This window comes from Lepisosteus platostomus, chromosome 20, assembly GCF_059453375.1.
Source record: "Lepisosteus platostomus isolate fLepPlt1 chromosome 20, fLepPlt1.hap1, whole genome shotgun sequence".
Taxonomy (NCBI): Eukaryota; Metazoa; Chordata; class Actinopteri; order Semionotiformes; family Lepisosteidae; genus Lepisosteus; species Lepisosteus platostomus.
In genome coordinates this window covers 1,120,624-1,140,277 of record NC_142630.1, presented here as the reverse complement: position 1 = coordinate 1,140,277, position 19,654 = coordinate 1,120,624, and the positions used below count along the sequence as shown (strand labels likewise).

Below are 19,654 nucleotides of genomic sequence, written 5' to 3'. Positions count from 1 at the left end.
AGCACAGTCAGAAAGCAAGAGGGAGCAAGAGAGAGACAGAGACAGAGAGAGTAAGAAGGGAGGGAGGGAGAGCACAGAAAGAGGGAGAGAAAGAAAGAACGCTGCCCCTCGATCAATTTTCATGCAAGAATCATTATCTGTAAATTGGAATTCTGCCGGAGTGACAGCAGATTTGTCACCCTTAATGAAAGTGAGAGGGTTAGCCAAGCATCAGGGCATCTGTTCACACAAGCTTCCTCTGCAGCACTGCTGCGGTGCCACCGTACAAATTCATTGTAAGGATCTGGTAAGATTCTTCTTTTTCTCCCTCCTCCTTCTTCTGATCTAAATTTCCTCTTACAGACTGATGTGGGAAGCCCCAGTAGTTCACTGGTAACAACCAGACACAGGACTTCTGGGGTAATTAGGTACGGGAAAAAAAAAAAAGCATAGCTCTGGAGAGAGAGACGCTTCTCCTCCTGCACCCGAAATAAGAAGCCGGCTTTTGCTGAAACTTCGCTTCCGCGTGAGGCTTTCTTGCTGAGGCTCTCTCTGCACACAATACACTGACAGGAACAGCAGGGGCTAGGAGTTAACTGTCTGCTGGGTACTGGCTCTGAACAAAAACAGGGAGGAGGGTCCTCGCAGTCAGTGAGCCCTAGAGGCTCCTCCGTAGCAGTTCTCCGATTGTTTGATTAAATTGACACTGAAAGGGGCAAAGGTTCCTAACCTAGATGACCGCTGGATTTGAAGTGGGGCTGCGATTTACACTGTTTCTCGCCAGGATAAAAAAAAACGGAGAGGGCTTAACGAGATTGTGATCGTGTACCTGATGTGATCGCACGTCTCCTTATCAGATCAGAGGAGAGGCACAGCCACGGGGCAACAGGGCAGTTAACCGCCGATACCGGGAGGGTGAGAGTGACACAGCAGGGCAGACCCCAGAGCTCTTTCAGTTGGAAACGAGTGATCGAGTGTCTGCCGTTCCACCCCACACCTCCCAGACATCACCAGCATGTGACCTGTTTCCACAGCAGCCCGGCCACATCCTCTGCCCTGCACTCGCTACCTGCCTGCAGCGCCGGCGGGTCCCGGACGGTGTCGTGTCGCTCGGGACTCGGTTCCATCACTGGCCTCCGTGCGGAAAAACAGAACAATCTCTCGGAACAAAATACGCATCTGTGTAACTGACTGGACTAGAACATCTTGGTATGTGTCCTCCCTGTGTTTTAAAACAAGATGATACAGTATATGTTATAGTTTTTCTTAGATTTACAGAAAATGCTACAAACAATCATTTAGAACCGGGCAACGCTTAAACATCCTCTTTCATCTGAACATCGACAGAGTTTCAATTCTATTATGTGTTTGAATAGGAACGAAACAACGATTACAACCTGAGCTAAAATTAATAATGATGCAAAATAAAAGTGGTTGCAGGCAGAGTTTTTTATTTTGTAAACAAGGGACAAGAAAATTAAACTTTTCTGAAATGTTCTCTAAAATAAAACTGTCATGACAAACAGTTTTTCATTTATATGGGTTTTTTTTTTGCTTTACTGCCTGGCTGATCGCAGCTACAGGCCCAGATCAGAGTGGCTGATTCAGGGAGGCAGCTCCACATGTGATAACTTTCAAGAGCAAACAGTGAAGCCATCATCATCGCATCTGTCATCCTGTTAGATGAACAGCATCCTGATGCTTCTGTGGAGTCCAGAGGGCTATCCAGTCAGAGCCCTGACAAGTTCCACTGATGCTGAATCCTTCCTCTCATTGTAGTGCCCCTTATCTTCAAACGAGGCATTGCCACCTAATCAAAATACCATACGACATGTTCACTGCGGGGTCTGAGGTGCTCGCATTTTCCACGAAGGCCTGTGACACGCACTACGGGGGTGGTCTATTCTGGCGAGTGTGAGCACTTGCAAGTACAGGGGAGGAAATGACCTAGCCTTTTCGCGGCAGCTGGTGGGTGATTTCTGAGCACAAACAAATAAAAATAAAGTAATTGAACGAAACGGTTAGAAAAAAGGAAGATGGGTTTATGGCATTCAAGATTTGAAAAAAAAAAACAAGTCCGGTTATCTTAGAAGCAACAGCCTCTTCCCCTCCTGGAAAAAAACCCTGCCCTCAAGGCTGCCTGTTTCTACGGTATGCCTGGGTGTAAAACACTGGGCTGTCTATCAGCTGCAGCAGCACAGGAAGCAGATAAGCAATCGCTTAATCTCTCCCCAGCACACAGGCTCCCTTGTTCGGAGGGAGTGTGGACTCAAAGAATCAACGAGAGCAGAATTGAGGATTTTTTTCCCCTCTATTTGTCAGCAACAAGAGCATGCATGATTGCTTGCACCTTTACATGCTAGCTGGCCTTCAGCAGTAATATTCTGCAGCTCAGCGGAAACACAATCCCCAAGCATCTGGCCCATTTATTTGACTGCTGACCCCTAACTTCACTCCCAGAGTTGCACAGGGCCTATTATTAAGCCGAAGCTCTTTAGCAGCTCATTATTTAACCACACTACCTGTCCACCTGTGCCCAAGCATGTTTGTGTTCGACAGTGTGTGTGCTTTCCTGGAGACCTGAAGGAAGTGATGTCCTTCTACATATGAACACGAGGTAGCACACACAGGCTTGTATTCCTGTCTTTGAGGGAACGTGCCCCATTGACTCTTCTGTTTTATAGATTTGTTATTCTCCACACAAGGTAAAGGGAAATCCAAAATAAGTGTTTTTCATGCCTTTACATTTAAAAGAAGATGCACTTTGGCTTATAAAGTTATTTTCTTTGTGGGGAGCCCCCACATCATCTTTTGTTAGGAGCTACTGTCTTTGTGGAGACATATGCTCAAAATTACGTTCCAACACTGATGGTAATGCATGTCCACACAGACCAAGACCTACCAACCTTCCAACACTACTGTATTTCATTAGAGAGACAGCGAATTATTATGAAGACACTTATGAATATTACTATATTCTGAATTCCACAATATGAAAATCAAAGAATCTGATCAACAAAGATTAGCACAGCTATGTTTTCTATCAAGAGGTTCTAACAGCGGGTTAATTTCTAATGTTAACATTCAACTTATTAGCTCGCAGGTTTTTGTTTCACTCGATAAGTGCTTACAATTAAGATTCAGGTGTTGCTTTGTGCTTTTTTAATACTCACAGTGGATGGAAAAAAAAAACTGTGGTTACAGCTTTTATATCTTGTCTCATACTCAAGAGAGTGGTTTGGTTTGTGGGCTAAAGGCTGCGCCTGTCTTTTTTTTTAAAGTTCAGCTGTAAAGGAACGTGCAATATTGCAGGCAAGCCCCTCCTCCCGAAGCACATGTACGCTGCTTCTTAAAACCAGCAGCTCTTTGCATCTGTTTATAGTGTACGTCCGAGTGGGCGGATGTCTTTTTTAATACAACATTGATAGCACTCAGCTCACCACCAGAAGCCTCGAATTCCTATCCTCTAATAGCTTTGCTTTTTTTCTCAACAAATTCACTCTTTAATCTACTGCACTGTGCCCTCGGAGTCAGGAGGAAAGATGTCTTGCGAATGGCAGCTAAATACGGGATTTGGAAGCGTACGACTTGAACAAAAGATGATTAACTTAGCTGACCTCCAAACCCTCGTGTGGCCTTTTACTTAATTCGACTCTTGATTACCGAGTAACTCCAGGGGTGGCTAAGAGTAAATCTTCTTCCATATGCTAATTGTACCAGCTCAAAGAATTAATTTGCAAATGTGTCATTACCCATCAGCTGTAGTAGCAATAACCCTGTAATTATAGGCACATCGCTGGCGAGGCAGCGGCACAGGTCAGGCAGCAAGCTGTTCAGAAACGGAGGAGGAAGGAAACAACAACAGTTAAAAAAAAAAACCTCACATACACTTTCTTCCTCTGAAGGCAAGCTCCAAGCCTCATCTTACATGAGGAAAAGGCTCTCATTGAAGCCGCCGGACAACAATCACAGTTCAAGCAGAAAACAAAACCTGTGATATGTCTTTGGTCTTTTGCAATGCTTTGTAACTTTGCAGATTCAGTAATTTTATGGAGAAGCTGACACCAGATTCCCAGTGACATTCAACAGGCACCCCAGGAGACATTCTGTAATCAGAGGCCAAATATTTTAAAATCAAGACCCCAACTCCCACAATTGTTTGGAAAGCCAATTTGAAGACCTTTATTAAAAAGGTCTAATCAAAGTTACCTAAGGGCTAAGGGCGTCAGATGCATCCAAGATGGTGATGTTTTTCTTAGCCCCCTGCTCACAGCCCCTGCCTACATTAAATGTGTCGTTCAGCAAAATGGAAGAAAACCTACTGGTATGCTCACATATACACACAGGACGATTAGGAAATCACTTGGTCACAGCAGAGTGATGAAACCTGGCAGACAGAGGCACAAAGGATGACAGACAGCAAAAGTCTTCAGACTTCCTCCACAGGTCAGGAAGTGTGCCGTGTAGTCAGTGTGTTTAATTGGGCCACATTTCATTTCACCGCCACTGCAAACAATCACAGCTCGGCCCAGCAGGGTGTCACCCAGCCCTGGGTCCCGCGGTCAGGGAGCTGCGCCGTGCTGCTGCTGTGAACACCCGGCAAGGGGACCCCGAGCTCTCCCTTCACGCGTGGGTCCACGAGAAGCAGACGAGGAACACAACACAAATATACTTCACCTGAAACGCGGTTCACACCTTCTCCCTTCTCTCAACGACAGACTTGTTTTCTTCTAATCCTCTCAATTCATTTGTAGGTTTCGTTTTCTCACCTCTCCTCACCTCTCTCGACTTTGCACCACCTGAGTGGCCTCTCTGCCTCCCCCCTGCTCCTGCCTCCTCTCCGCTCTTGGCTGTTGTTCTCCTGTGCTATATAATCTTTGCTGTCTGCACTGTCTTTCTCACACCTGAAGAAGGCTCCACAGCCGAAATGTTGTGTTTCCTTTCTTCTATTTTCAGCATGGAATAAACCTTTACTTCATATCCCAACAATTGGATTCCTGGAGAACAAAGTGGACAAGGTCACTCAAGTGTTTTTGAACTCCAATTGAATTTCTCATTGTTACAGTGTTTTCCAAAGTTCAAAGTCACCTCTTACTGACAGTAGGAGGCCTGCTATTCGAGATGATGCAGTGCAGTCTATTTTCTTATTGGTAGACCATAAAGAATCTTGAGACCCCTTCACATTCTTATACTTCATATCCCAGCAACTGGATTTGTTGGAGAACAAAGCGGACAAGGTCACTCAAGTGTTTTTGAACTCCAATTTAATTTCTCATTGTTACAGTGTTGGGCAGTGCGGTGGCTCTGTGGCTCAGGATCTGTGCCTGTGGCTGGAAGGTTGCCGGTTCAAATCCCGCAGCCGGCAGAGGAATCCTACACCGTTGGGCCCCTGAGCAAGGCCCTTAACCCCAACTGCTCCAGGGGTGCCGTATAAATGGTTTACCCTGCGCTCTGACCCCTAGTTTCTCTCCCTGTCTGTGTGACTCATGGAGAGCAAGCTGGGGTATGCGAAAAGACAAATTCCTAATACAAGAAATTGTATATGGCCAATAAAGTGATCTCTTATCTCTCTCTTACATTCAATGGTACACATTTTGTACATTTACTTATGAGTTAATAATTTGTTATTTGCAAATTAAAACACTTAGTCTTTTGTTTATAGTCATTAAGCACCCTATATGCAATTATCCACAGGCCATACAGAATAAGGATGGTCAGTCGTGACTTGATTCTAAAAACTGTAACTGAGAAGAGTGGATTATTCTTAAATAACAGGAGTCACCGGGAGATCCCCTTCATTCGAGTGGGAACCACATAGCTTTACCTAGGAGGAAATCGAGACTGGCCAATCAAATGTAGCTTGCATGTCTTTATCAAGTGGGAGAACCTAAAGCATCCAGTTTAAACCAACACAACCACAGGGGGAACAGGCAGATTCCACTCAGATCCCCTACCCCCCATGACTAGAATCGAATCCAGAACCTTGCAGCCATGCCACAACACTGCCCACAACAGGATTACTATGATACAGAATGAAAACACTGCTGGCTTTGAAAAACACGCCCCTAATTTGCTAAAGACATCTAAAGGACATCTGCACTGTGTGCATAATATGGGTGCTAATTCTTCTAAGAAAGCATGAGTCTTTCCTCTGAACTGTCCTGTAACCATTTCAATGCAATAAACTTATTGATGTCTTCTTTAAGTGTTTTTAACTGATCAAGCCTCCAGTCTGCTGTATGAGACTGTATATTCTCTGCTTGCATGTCAACACAGAAAAAAGGATGGCACACACTTTCCTTTTCTCCCTCTCTCTCCCACTAAACATAAACATCTTGTCACTCTCTGTATGAACAGCTGCTACACTTTCAACAGAAGTGACAACAACAACTGTTACTGTATAACCCCTTATCTCCAGCCTCTGTTGAGATAGGAGATTCAAAACACACTGGGTTGTTTTAAAAACTGGGATATTATGGACAAAGTACAACGGTCTATAATTACACTATGCAGACATTAGAAGTAGAACCACAAAAACTGATACACATGGACAACTGCAAACATGTGGAAGGAATTCTGTAGCAGCTTGGATCCGCCATCAGCATTATCGTGCTGAACAGGATTTTTCACACTTTTAATAAGATGCACCTTTCGTGTCAATGTGCTTCTGATTGTGAAAGATACATTCCTGTTCTAAAGCCAGGGATTTAAGCTTTAGTGGAAAAACATCTAGGTTCTACTTTCTGGGCAGACAGCAGACTGGCAAGCCCTCCGACAGCCTTGTGAATGTGTGGTGAAACAGGCTGCCAGCCGCTGTCCCTGTTAGTTGGTTCGGAAGGCGACTGTCACGGCATCGATTCCTTCCATGAACAGCATTGCTTAGCCAGGCACTCAATCAGAACTGTATTACTGCTGGAACCAACACATTTTGGCAAATGTTCATATTTAAAAGTGAAGTTCGGCTTACATTTTAAAGCTACAGAAACAACTTGTAGGAAACTAACCTAAGAGCAACGCTTTGCCAGGTTTCATATGTTGATTCTTAAAGAACTCTTTTGTTCAAATTTTAAAACTGCTGTCAATTCACCAAATGCCAAGAAGGAGGGACAGTAGACTCCTTTACTCTAAGTAGCTTAAGCTCTTAAAGCATTATCTTTCTAAAAAATTAAAGCACACTTTCTAAACTTAAAATATCTTTCTGTAAGTATGAAAGCAATAAAGTAAAAAATACACAATAAATATTACCTAATTCATGAATTAAGTGAATCAGGCTAGTGCTGCTTCTTGTGGTGGTGTTTCTCTTTTCTATGCACAAACACGTGAGCTTTGTCTTTCATGTCTACAGCTAACTGCTTAGCAATTTCAGTAACAGGATATGTCGTTAATGCTAATGCGAGACTGAAGAGAGAACACAACTTCAGAAGTCAGCACCTGTCTAGTATAGCTCAGCTATGTGCTGGTGACATGGTGGGAGGTTTCTGCAGGTCCAGGTGGTGGCAGGAGCAGTGTTAGTTTCAGCTCAGATGGCACTGTCTGTCTGCAGGCCTCTCCGCATGGGCAGATTAATAATTCAGGATGTTTAAGACGACATGAGCCCTCTGAACGGGCCATCTGGGTTACTGGAGGTCCATGAGACTCAATCACACCTGACTGCCCAAGGCAACACTGACAAGTACAATACCACAGCCAGCTGGGCAAGAGAGGGGCTGGGGGGGGAGAGAGACAGAAATTCAAGTCAGTTTGACAAGGACAGCATTTCCCACTCTCAGTGTTCAGCAAGACACTAATTGACATTGCAGATCACAGAACTGAACCTGCAGCCACTTAAACACCACTATTTACAAGTTATGTGATCATAATGTTTAATTTACAGCCTGTTTGATATCCTCTTCTTGGGCAATTTGTAACATTGTTCTCCTGCCTTTAAGGCTGCCTATCTAGCAAGATGCATTTCTGAAGCCTGTGAAAAGCCTTCTATCTTGTAAAAACAACATGCACTGCAGGATGGCTGGGTAGGTGTAAGAGCAGTCTTGTGGAGAGAGGCCAACTCCTGACTGGCCTGGAAAATTAAATGCTGTGTGGCTTAGCAGTCCAGAGAACGGATGGACCAGGCGCCTCCATAGGCAAGTGTTCAGGAGATAAGCCTGAGGTTCCGCAAAATACACCGCACTTCACTGCCACAGCCCAGCTATCTCTCATTCAGCTTTTAAACACAGCAAAGATGCACAGTTACCAACAGTAGACTGCAAGATGGCACAAACTCCTCTGAAGTGGGACATGATTTGAAAACCCTGGACAACAGGCTTACAGCTATTATCCTTCTGTTAAAAAAACAGCTGTAATAACAGACTCTAGCATCCTCTGTAATTATCAGCCAGTATCTATCTTGGATAAAGGTTTGGATAAAGGCTACTGCTGTAGATGTTGTTGATAATATGAATTTACCTATCTACAAATAAGATGCATGAGCCCTCTTATTCTAGGTTCAGACTGAGGAGTAGAATAGAAACAGTTTGTTTGGGCTACTAACCTGCAGATAACTTTTTTTTATCCATTATTCCCTTCTACTGAATAGATCAGAGAATTACGGAAACTGCTCGGTCATGATTTAAAATCTAACTGACAGAAAATTCATTCAGTTGCTGTTCCTCTTGTACAAAGTTGGTGGTCACAACTTTTTTAGTATCTACATTTCAGTACTTGGACAGAATATTTCTCAGTAATTCGTCAGGTTTCTTTTCTTTGCAGTTGACACATGAAATCTAACATAGCTCATTCACTATCTGCCTTGTGAACCTAACTGCATAGTCAATATTAAAAAGTGGACGTTACATACATAACATTACAGACAGGACAGAAAGAAAAAAAGCTCTTAAGTGCCTATATGCTCAGTTCTTAATCAAAATTAAAAAGCATAAAAGTATTAGTTTTCTTACAATATCTCCTGGATTCACAAAATATTTCTGGTCACATTTACAGGCTTGAATAGTTTGGCTCCTGTCTTCATCAGTGAAGTCTTAACACTTTACACACCAAACTGTCATCTGTGCTCTTCGGACAGGGAGATGTCTTTCTTGTGGTGCTCAGTATCAGATCTTCCAAGGTATTCAAAACTTATATACCTGTTCATAAAACTCAGTTTTAAGCCCTAGTTTTAAAGTGTGTTTAATTTACTACATTAATGTGCATATACATTTTTCTTTAGTTTCATTGTAAAACATTTTGAAATAGACATTAGTGAAGAGGTTATATAAAAATAAGATGAAAGAACTTGCCAGTTTTCACATTCAACGGCATGGAAACTAAACAATGTTAAATGTGAATTACTTGCTTCAAGGGTTCATCACTGTAGATTTACAACAGTTTGGATTATGCAGTGCATTTAAAGGCAAACATACAGAGAATTTACATGGTGTACCTTTAAAGCAGGAAGGACAAGAACTTCGAAACTGCTCCAGTATCATTAGTATCAAAGTATCATTTTTAACAAACACCTAAATATCCAGGACAGGGACCAGCTTACCTTGACAAAGTTACTGTGCATCACGACCTGTTCTGGGAGAATAATGGCCACGTATCAGATTCTTTGCAAATAATAAGGAAATGTAATGATTGAGCCCACACACAATGCTCTTCCGCATGCAAAATATCACTGACACTCAACTGCAATACACTATTATATTATATATTATTTCTGTCAGCTGGAAAGGCATGAGCCCAGTGACTACAAAATTGTCCAGCAAGAGTTAAGGGCCACAATGCTTTAAACTCATTTACTGAAGCTAGCCCTACGCCCCAGCTGCGGATATTGAAATGCCCAGACCCTGGTACTCATCTCCAGATGTGTCCCTTTAAACAGCAGATCTTCCTGTGGTACCTTGCCAAAAATAATAGTGTTGATTTGGCTTTATGGCACAAACTTAGTTTTTTTAAAGGAATTTATATAGTGTTTGTCAGAGCTGTTTAACCTCTAGTCATTAAAACTTGGCCCAGCCTGCCGGGTCAGGAAAAAAGCCCATGAAAGACTGATGTGTAGTGTCTCAAAATAGGTGTTCAACAACATTGTGCTTTCTAATGAGCCTTCCCAGAGAGCCTTTGAGGAGCCAGGGTGGATGAGATGGAATGCTACAATGCACAATTCTAAAAAAAAAAAAGAAAAGAGAAAAAACATGCAGAGAAAGATTCTTTAAAAGCTTATCTCATTTGATTAACAAATCACCAGGCACAGCCTCCGGGCAGGTGCATATTATGCAAAAGAAACAAAGGCTCTTGTTGCTGAAACAACAGGAGGAATCCAGGCTTTTAAAGTACAGTACATGACGGCAACACTTGAAAATGGTGGTGCTTTCTCGCTTGATTCTCACTCCCTTGTGCTACTTCTTTATTTGCATTTGTTTATGTTAATGAGCCCTGTTTATTGAGTGGAGAGGGTTATTTCATTAGTTAATGTGTAGAAAAAAATGTGTACACACATTTCGTGCATCCAGAATGAACACACCTCAGGCTATAGAGCACAATATCATTTAGAATCCACTGCAGTGCTCACAGTTGGGGTGAAACCTACGAAGAGTACAGTACCAGCCTGCAGCTGTTTAACTGCAAACAGTGTCAAAAACTGAAAAGATTCTAGGGCTTAACAGGCAGGACAAGATTCCAGATAACTGAATGACTGACAAAGCACACACCAAGGATCAGAGTGCAAACCTTGCCGTGCAATTGAGATTTATCATTCAGAAGAGATAATTTAATGTGAAAATTGCACTTGCTGATTAAGACATATTGCAGAAAATTAATCCTTACATTGAGGTTTCTTTTAAATTAATTAGCAACCATATTACATACTTGGATGCTAAAGACAAAGTGTGCAATGAATTCACAAATGTTGCAACAATCTTTCTCCAATTATTGCAACTATATGATTTATGAGTAATATACCTATATACACAGCAATTTAAAAGTGTCTTTGTGTGCAGAGTGTGCCAAAAGAAAACTAGCCATGTGTTTCAGAAATAACCAATATGTCATCATTAGCCCACAGTTTAAAGTTACCACTAGAAGATGAGAGGAGTCATTGTGCAAACACAGAGTGGGAACTGTGGGGACACAAGTGGGAAACAAGCAGATTTGCGGAGTTCAGTTTGCCGTTTAACTCGCACGTTCTGCACGATTTGTCAGTGCTTCCTGCGCTCCAGTGAGATCACCTGCCACTGAGGACGCCCCTCTGGGCACGCGGACGGGTTCTGGGTGAGCACAAAAGCACTCGGCCGGCGCACTCTGATCGCAGTCAGGATGCTGTGCTAAGCTATAATTTACTGAGAATCTGTCCACTGCTGATAAAATCAAATCCACCACATCCACTAGGCTACATAATAAGGGTTTCATTTCTGAACAATTTATGTGCAGCGTGTCTGACCTTTGAATTCTCTGAAACAAGCAACAATGATTTATCTCCGAAAAGGCAGCCTCAGATGATGAAACGTAAATCAGAATAGACCGTCAAAGTCCTTCTAATTTTAAGCCAACTACATTTCAGCGCACAGATCTGTCGAGTGCTTTCCATCTCGTGGAAATGTACACAGATAAAGAAAACAGTAAAGAAATTTTAAAATAGCTAAAAATAACTAGAGGCATACACCCTTGGCTAATTTGCATATTTTAATGCAATATTTAGAAATGTTTCCAAAAGCTCCCATCGTGTTTGTCGTCAAGTGTGCATCTGTAGGAACATTCTGTATTCATTGTTCTTATTCAATTGAAACAATACAAAAAGACCAATGTCTAGATAATATAAAATATTAGATATGATTAAATTTTATTATTATTAAAGCTCTATTGCAAAAGCTCTGATTCTAAGAGAGCCCTTCAGTGAATAAAAATATTGTACTAGTCTTTCTCAAAGAGAATATGGTCTAAAAATGGGGAAACCACAAAGGGTTCTTTTCAAAACTTTCAATACAAAAGTAATAGCTTCTGGAATGGCATTTGTCTCTATTTTCACTGTCTCCGCTTCATCTCAGCACAGCACCATTACACTGCCGCTGCGGAGCCATCCTAGGGCTACGATTGAGCGTGTGAACATGAAAAACAGTTTTTTCCTTGCAAAACGAGGTCCCCTGTCCCACTCAGAACTGAGGTCACCTTCGCTGGCTTCAACAGCCCCTAATTTCATCAGCTCTGCTGTTTGGCCACATAGGCTACATACGTCACATCAGGGGTGTTGAGGTGCAAGAACCTTCTTCCTCAGGAGAAACGGAACCAAAGGTCCACCCTGGGAGACCTCGAGAACGCCAGGGTCGCGCTCGGCCTGGAAGGCAGTTTGCTCGTGGTGCTAGTGACTGCCAGCAGGCTGCTTGAACTCTCGATCCTCATCAATGGCTCTCCTGCCCCTGCCTCTGTCACAGTGCAACGGTCACACTTGCTAAACCCTTGGATTGAATTCCCTGTCTGGAGCGTGTGCCTACTGGAATTAAAATAACACTGGAAGATCTGAGGAATTTTCATCACATGTGCAGCTCAACCCTTTGCACATAACTTCCTGTTACAGCACAAAGAGAAATTAGAGAAATAAGAAAACAACCCTGAAAACAGTAGAGGATTGTCTAATTTAACTGGAAACTATGATCGCATGCATGAAGACATTTAAAACTGTAAAGTCAATATTTTTTTTAATAATTTGTCTTGTTTGTGAAATCAGCTTTTTAAAATTAATGCTGAGCTTTGTCATTCCCTCTCTGATGAAATTCAAAAATCATTTTAACAAATTGTGTGGTCCATCTATGATCAACTAAAACTGTTATGAATCCCTGCAGGGCGGGTCATAGAATACAATTATTCTATTCTATCTATTTCTAAGTGTGATTTGACTGCTGATGCTTTACAGGACATTGGAATTGAATGCATCTATTCAAACACCACACAGCATCTTATCACTTTACAGATGGCAGGTTCTGCAAGCTTTAGAGATTACGAAGAGCTATTCCACCAAGGCAAAGACTACTGCTGCCTCCTGCACTGCGGTTCTCCAACAAGTAACAAAAAGCTCAGAACATACACAGACTGGCAGAAGTGCTCGATTGGATTAAGAGAAATAGTAGCTTTTTGAACAAAAATACACCAAGAGGTTTCAATCATTATGAAAACCTCTCTTAAATAAGCAGCAGGACTTAATCCCCAATGCCCTCATGTTCACCTTGAGCTCTAAACTGAAGCTTCCCCCAGGCTCAAAGGCAAATGAGCGAGACACTGGTTGAGGCAGCCCGCACAGCTTTGAGAGCCACACGGAGGCAGACTTTCAGAGGATGTGCTGATTGGACTGGGCAACCGTTCTTCAGAAACAAGCCCAACCAGGAGCATCTTTCATTCTGCACTGTGCATTAGTGATTCATCAAGTGAAAATAGGTACTGCATTTATATGTAAATAAAGCGCTAGAGCACAGCTCCTGAGGTACCTTTATTGCCTTAACTAGACGCTGCTTGAGTTTCACTTCTCTCTGTAGAGTAGGGAAGAAAATAACAAATACAGCTCTTCTGCGAACATTGTTTATCAACACTGAAGATGTGGCCTGGATCTTGGCCCTAGCTTGTGTTAATTGGAGAGGCATTTTGCTTCATTGAATAACTGTAAACCCTCTGAGAAAGGAAGACCTGCTTGGTGCATTGTAATGGCACCTCGACACACCACGGATGCAAACAGCAGTAATAAGGTGGAATTATAATAAGTCTGTTTTTGGTGTCTTGTGTTTGGGGAGGCACAGTGTACAGAAGGGCTCGTGGATCTCTTGCATAATAAAGTTGTAAAAATGTTTAATTACCTAGTTCAACCAGGAGGCTTAACTGGAATCTAGAAAGGTTGAACAGAGCTGGAAGTGGTGCTCACCAGATATTAAATTTGGCTTGTAGAAAAGGGCCATTATTGCCTTTATTTGTATTGTTTTCAATATCAACTGCATTCCTGTCATAAATGATTACACTGCTTGTCTCCTGCACAGCAGAAGAGACATACTGGTAAGCTTTACCAGCACTGGTTTGAAAGAATGATTAATTTTATTACATATTTTGCAGGACCATTTCACATTTTGCTTTATGTGCTAAGAAGATTCTGTTCAAGATGTTCAGTTTTCAAACCCTAAATTACTAAGTAAAAATACGGGGGATTGAGGAGGTTTTGAAGCATGTGCTGCAGGATTTGGCAGGAGAGGAAGGGGCATTACTCCTGGCCTCCCTTCGGCAAGCATCCTGGGAGCACAGTAACAGAACAGATGGGACCTCGGTTCCACATCCCATCTGAAGCGCAGCCCCCACCATGCTTGTGCCAGGCTGCCTACTGGCACACGCTGTACCTGATACCCATTCGGCTCTGAAGCATCTCCAGCTCCAACTGAGAAGTGAAACCATTCGAAGTCAGTAATTAGTTTCTTTCATCCACTGGGTCACTTCAACAAATAAGGTTTGTTGACCGAAGTGCTGCTGGAATGTTGCACTAGGATCTTGTGTGAGTGCTCAGAACATGCCGTGTTGGAGTCGCTGGGCACAATGAACACTGTACCCATCAGAGGTCAATGCGATGAGACCAGCATCCATAGCAGATGGTTCTCCACAAACACAAAGACCAATGCAGCACTTGAAACTGGTCTCCCACCAGGACCATCGAGCTGCCTCAACAGAGTGGAAGCAGAAGCTTGCTCTCCTGGCAGTGCTGTGTGATTCCCAGCCAGGGACTCTCTGAGGCGTCACTGGACTTCATCCAGGCCAATGCTAGCCATGCTTTCAGAAGTAATATACCTACTAGCAAAAAAACATTCTAAATGGTGCTAAATGGAAGGAGACTAATATTTTCAGCTACAGCTACACGTATTTCTCACATGGGAGAAAATAAGCATTGTAGATCAAATTGAAGGACAGCCCATATCTCCAGTTGGTGAACTAACATTTTAAGCACACAAATAAAATAGTTTTATAGACATAAATTAGACAGATACGAAAAATGGCAAACAACTATTTCCATGTGCAGTGACCCACTCGCTGATACTTGTGACACAGAGGGGAAAAAATCCCAAAGATCAGCAGAAGAAAATGACAGGCCCATAACAACAGTGTGGTAACATGATAACAGCTGTCTGTGAAGCAGAGATAAATAGCCCCAGCAGCTAGAAGATGTGTTCGCCGAGACGCTAACCGTGTCTGTCAGCGTGTTTTAGCAGCGCAGCCCAGGCCTGCTGCCCTGGCTGGGAGGAGAGACAGGAAGTGACAGGGAAACCGAGCAGAAAGTGCGAGGCCAGCTCACAGAACGCGTCCCCCCTGCAAGCGGAGATAAACTAAAAGGCTGCAATCAGTTGTTGCTCTGGTGTGCCGCACACTGACAGGGCAAGTGTGAAGGCTTTTAGGCCCTCCTGGGTTTTCCATTTGCAGCAACTCCTGGCATTTTTCCTTGCTTTCTCCTCCTGTGAGCTTCTCAGAGCCTGTATTTTACACACCAGGCGCCTCCATTTCTCAGAGCTAAGTGCTGTTAACCCTTTCCAGCAATCATGATCTCACTCCATTATGCAAGCTGTATGTGGCAGAAAAATATAAACCGTTCAGCATGCACAAACTCCCAGGAGCATGAAGTTCCACAGTAACCCACAGTCTATTCTTCTCCCCCCTTTGTTTCAATAAACTGTGAAAAATAGACGAAAATACTCCATCTGAATGGCATAAGGTTGCCATAGAAGTGGTAGATGAATATGCTACATTTAGTATGCAATGTACCAAAGGCTGCGAGTTCTCTCTACACAGAAATATGTTACTAATTTAATATACAATAGAAAAACAATCAGAAAGCCAATGTTTTCTTATGGTAAAAATACCAGTTATGCCAGGGGACCCAAACTCCATTCTTGAGGGACTTTAATTATATTATACAGGCTTTCAAGGCATCTTTTAATAACCAGCATCAGGCTGTTAACGATTTAAAGAAACCTTGAAAACCCGCTGGATCGTGACCAGTAAGAACCAACATTTAACACCCCTATCTTTCAAGACTAGCTAGGAAGATGAAAAGGTTAAGCACTGTGTACTAAACTCATCAAACGTTTCCACATTGGAATTTGTGGCCTTCTTTTCATGATCCGTTTTCCTGCGATAAAGTCAGTAAAATCCTTATTTAAAAATTACATGGCATATATTATACACTTGAAATATGCAATTCTTTTACTTTGCAGTCCTGAACACATTTCACTGATTATTGTATGCTTTGAACCATGCTGGTGCAAAAAGGATTTCCTGGAAACCTCAAAACAATGCCTGCTGATGATACCTTTAAGCTGCTCAATTGGATTAATTAAGAAGGAGCTGTTTTACTATAAACCAACACTGGGTGGAAGGTAAATAACAGCTCGTTTGTTTTTCATTTGCTGGAGAGGAATATGTTCTCCTCCTACACAACGAGCCCTACTCTGCGTTTGTGAAGTCCCACCGGCACAATGGCATTCAAACACAAAAGCCACCTCTCGGGCGTTCTGTGGGTCGATGGGTTCACTTCAGCAGAAATGCTGGGGTGCATCAAGCTATCTTCTGCTACTGAAACAGAAGTGATAAGAAAACAGAATTTCTGCAGAATTATACTTCTACTCCCGTCTCTTTAACTGAAAATTAGAAGTTTTTATGCACTAGAACCATAGCAATTTAAACTAGGCAGACTACCATTCATATCAGTTCCCATGGCTTCTACTAGTCAAATCACTTAAAACATTCTGTAATAATCCTGTCATTCATAAAACCTAAGCAGCTATAAAATTGTCTATATTCCCCAAAAGATGGGGCCTGTGTGCTAAAATTGAAAACCGCACCATTTTAGCAGAAGCCAGAATCCTTTCCTTTGTTATAGCAGAGTTTACAACATGGAGCAGAAGCCGACTGCCTATGAAGAAGAGCCCCTCGTCTATCTGGCGGGCCGCTCCAGGTCCTGCCTTCTCGCCAGCAGGTGCACAGACGCTCTCCGAGCCCTGGTGAGCAGGGGCTGTCCCGGCAGAGGGGCCCTATTTGTCCACAGGCCAGTCTGGGCCCAGACAGGCCGCGAGCCAGCCGCTCCCAGCCGCTCCCCTGCGCCAGCGCGCACACACTCCAGCTCCAGGCCTGCAGGGGTGAGAGGGTAATTCACTCACTACACTGACCCCCTGCAAAACCTTTCCCTTTGTGAGCGCGAGCTGGCGATCCTGCTGCTGAATAAAAAGCCCCAGGGCTCCTCTATGTACTCATTACTAGGCTCGGGCTGCCAGATATGATCAATACAATTCTCTAAACGTATACTATTCAGTTCACACACACACACTTATTACTGAACCATAGTGGATTTGTTAATTGTGGTCTCTGTCATTTCTTATTTTTTTCCTCCTTAAAATCCTGCATCACTGTTTTTTGGGGTTTCAGTATTAACGTCTTGGACAGAACGCTCCCCTGGGCGAGGTATGCGGTCTTCCCAGAATAATAGGATGCTGCTGAGTAGCAGCTGATTAAAACTGAATTTGCCACACAGCACCAATTAAGTGTGGTCTCCCGAGTGTTACTGCCGATTGATGACTGCAGGAATGCACATGTTCACTTAAAAAGCCATATTGCCACAAACACAAAATATATCCAAAATTAAGATGGCATGCCAAAATCTCATATAGTTATTAGCTTGGTTATACTTATAACCAAGATTATACTGCTTGTGACTTCTTTATGATAATGTGCAATAGCACCCAGTTATCAGCCTCTTTGTAACAGGAGGATTACAAAGGCAATTACAAGCCAGGGCCTTGGATTCACCTCTCTGCGAAGGAGGTTCAGTCATTTATTCAAGGTGACACAGAGTCAGTCAGCAACAAAACCACTAGCTTGACCCGGTCCAGGAACTTCGTGGGAAGCAGTCATGAACCTTAACCACCGTACCATTTAAGACTCTGTACGGAAAGAAGGAATCAATGCATAAAAAAAATCCACAAGAAACCACATTGTTTCCCAGAGAAGGGAGTACAAAGCACATTCGAATCCCGCGGACCAGCGCTCGCAGAAGACAGAATCCCTGTCACATTGGTTTACCTCTATTTCTGCAGTTCTTACAAGTGGTGCTTGCTGAGCGAAAGGTTAATGTCCTGCCCACCCATGTTACCACAATCTCCTGCCGCCCCCAGACAGACATTGCCTTTGGCCTCGGAGTCCAAACTAATCACGTTTTGTTTTAAATACAATTAAACCCCAGATGCTGTCTCCCTCTTTTATTTCCCCCCACAGCCAGAGCTGCTCCATTTTGAAATGCAGATAATAATTAAATTAACGGCTCTGTAATCATCTACTCGGAGAATAAGACATTTTTTCAATTCGGATCTGAGAACAGCGCTTTGATATCAAAGTGAACTGCAATAGTTCAGTGTGAGAGGGCCTGATTTATTACCCTGCCATAATTGATGTTTATAAAAAGTAGCTCTTACAGCTACTCAAAGCAAGAGATGAAAGGCAATCAATCAGCCATTTGCCTCAAAAGAAAACCATATCAAAAACATTTTGTGTAAAAAAAATAACAATGATGTAGTGTACTTGCACACTGCTGCTTTGAAGCTTGGCCATTTAGCTGCAATGTTTGCTTCGGTAAGGGTTGCACTGACACTCGATCGACATGCTGTTGACACTCTTTTTTCCTCTCCCTTTCACATGAGATGCCACAGAAATCACCTTGTTTTGCCACTGCGTCCAGATCATGGACTCTATTTTTGCCACACCTTCCTCGAATATTCCTTCAAGGGGGCCCCCTGCGCTAGCTCTTCGTGTGGCCCCGGAGCAGAGATGGCGTTTCTTCCTGTGCAGTCCACACGTTTCCGTCGAGCCACAGCACCACCTCAACCACCCTCTCGGGTGTTATGAAAAGGATTTGTCCCCCGGAGCCCTTCCCACAACCTCAGCATCCCTGTTCTGAAGGTCTTGGACAAGTCAACACTCTTGTGAATCACAGATGGGGCTGTTGGTATCTGCAATAAACACCATCATAGCTGTAGCACGTAATTCTCTCAAATGAAGAGGTTTAATCTGCAAGTCATGTATTTAAACAGCACTGGCACACTATCCTTAATGAGTGGGCCATTCCCATCTTGACATTCCAAACCTTCATTCTGATTTTTAAATATATATCTTTACTGAAATACTGATTCAAAGGGGCTTGCGCAGCAGAATGATTCAATGCCTAAACAGCTTATTGTATAAAAACAAGAAAAAAATCTAGAAATATCAGAATGAGAGCAAGTGACTGTGTAGTTTTCCTGAAGTCTGAAGCCCTTGCTCGTGGAGAGACAGTCTTAATTAAGCCATCAAAAACAATGTTCAGATGTGGCACAGCCTCCCGGTACTTGGCCATGCAAAGCAAGAAACTCTACAAGAATGGAACTGACTGAAAATATTATAAATCTTGTATGATACTGAAATGCTGAAACAATCTTTCTAATTTATTTTTAATAACCCCTCTGGGAGCAGAGTGGCATCTTGGCTTTAGATCTGTGTTAAAACCCTTTTCTTTGACCAGTCATTAGTGCATAATTTACGAGCCATCACACGTTACAGTGATGAAAACCCGCCGCATCTAAAAAAAAGGGTATCAGCCCATTTCAATTCTTTTTTTTACAGTTCTCAACAATTTCCAAAGCAAGCCAAAGCTTGCAACCTTATC

General features: G+C 42.8%; 1 protein-coding gene and 1 long non-coding RNA gene across 4 annotated transcripts in view; one reads left to right on the top strand and one right to left on the bottom strand.

Annotated features, from left to right (window-relative positions):
- gse1b (Gse1 coiled-coil protein b) overlaps positions 1-19,654 on the bottom strand; it is a 265,129-nt gene that overhangs the window by 88,752 nt on the left and 156,723 nt on the right. The window lies entirely within an intron of this gene.
- On the top strand, positions 118-1,504 carry LOC148644197 (uncharacterized). 2 transcript variants are annotated; one of them, XR_015928745.1, is made up of 2 exons: positions 118-286; positions 1,014-1,504. It is a non-coding gene; the product is annotated as an uncharacterized LOC148644197 (long non-coding RNA). The 2 variants fall into 2 exon arrangements; XR_015928744.1 differs by having other exon boundaries at positions 160-286; positions 837-1,504.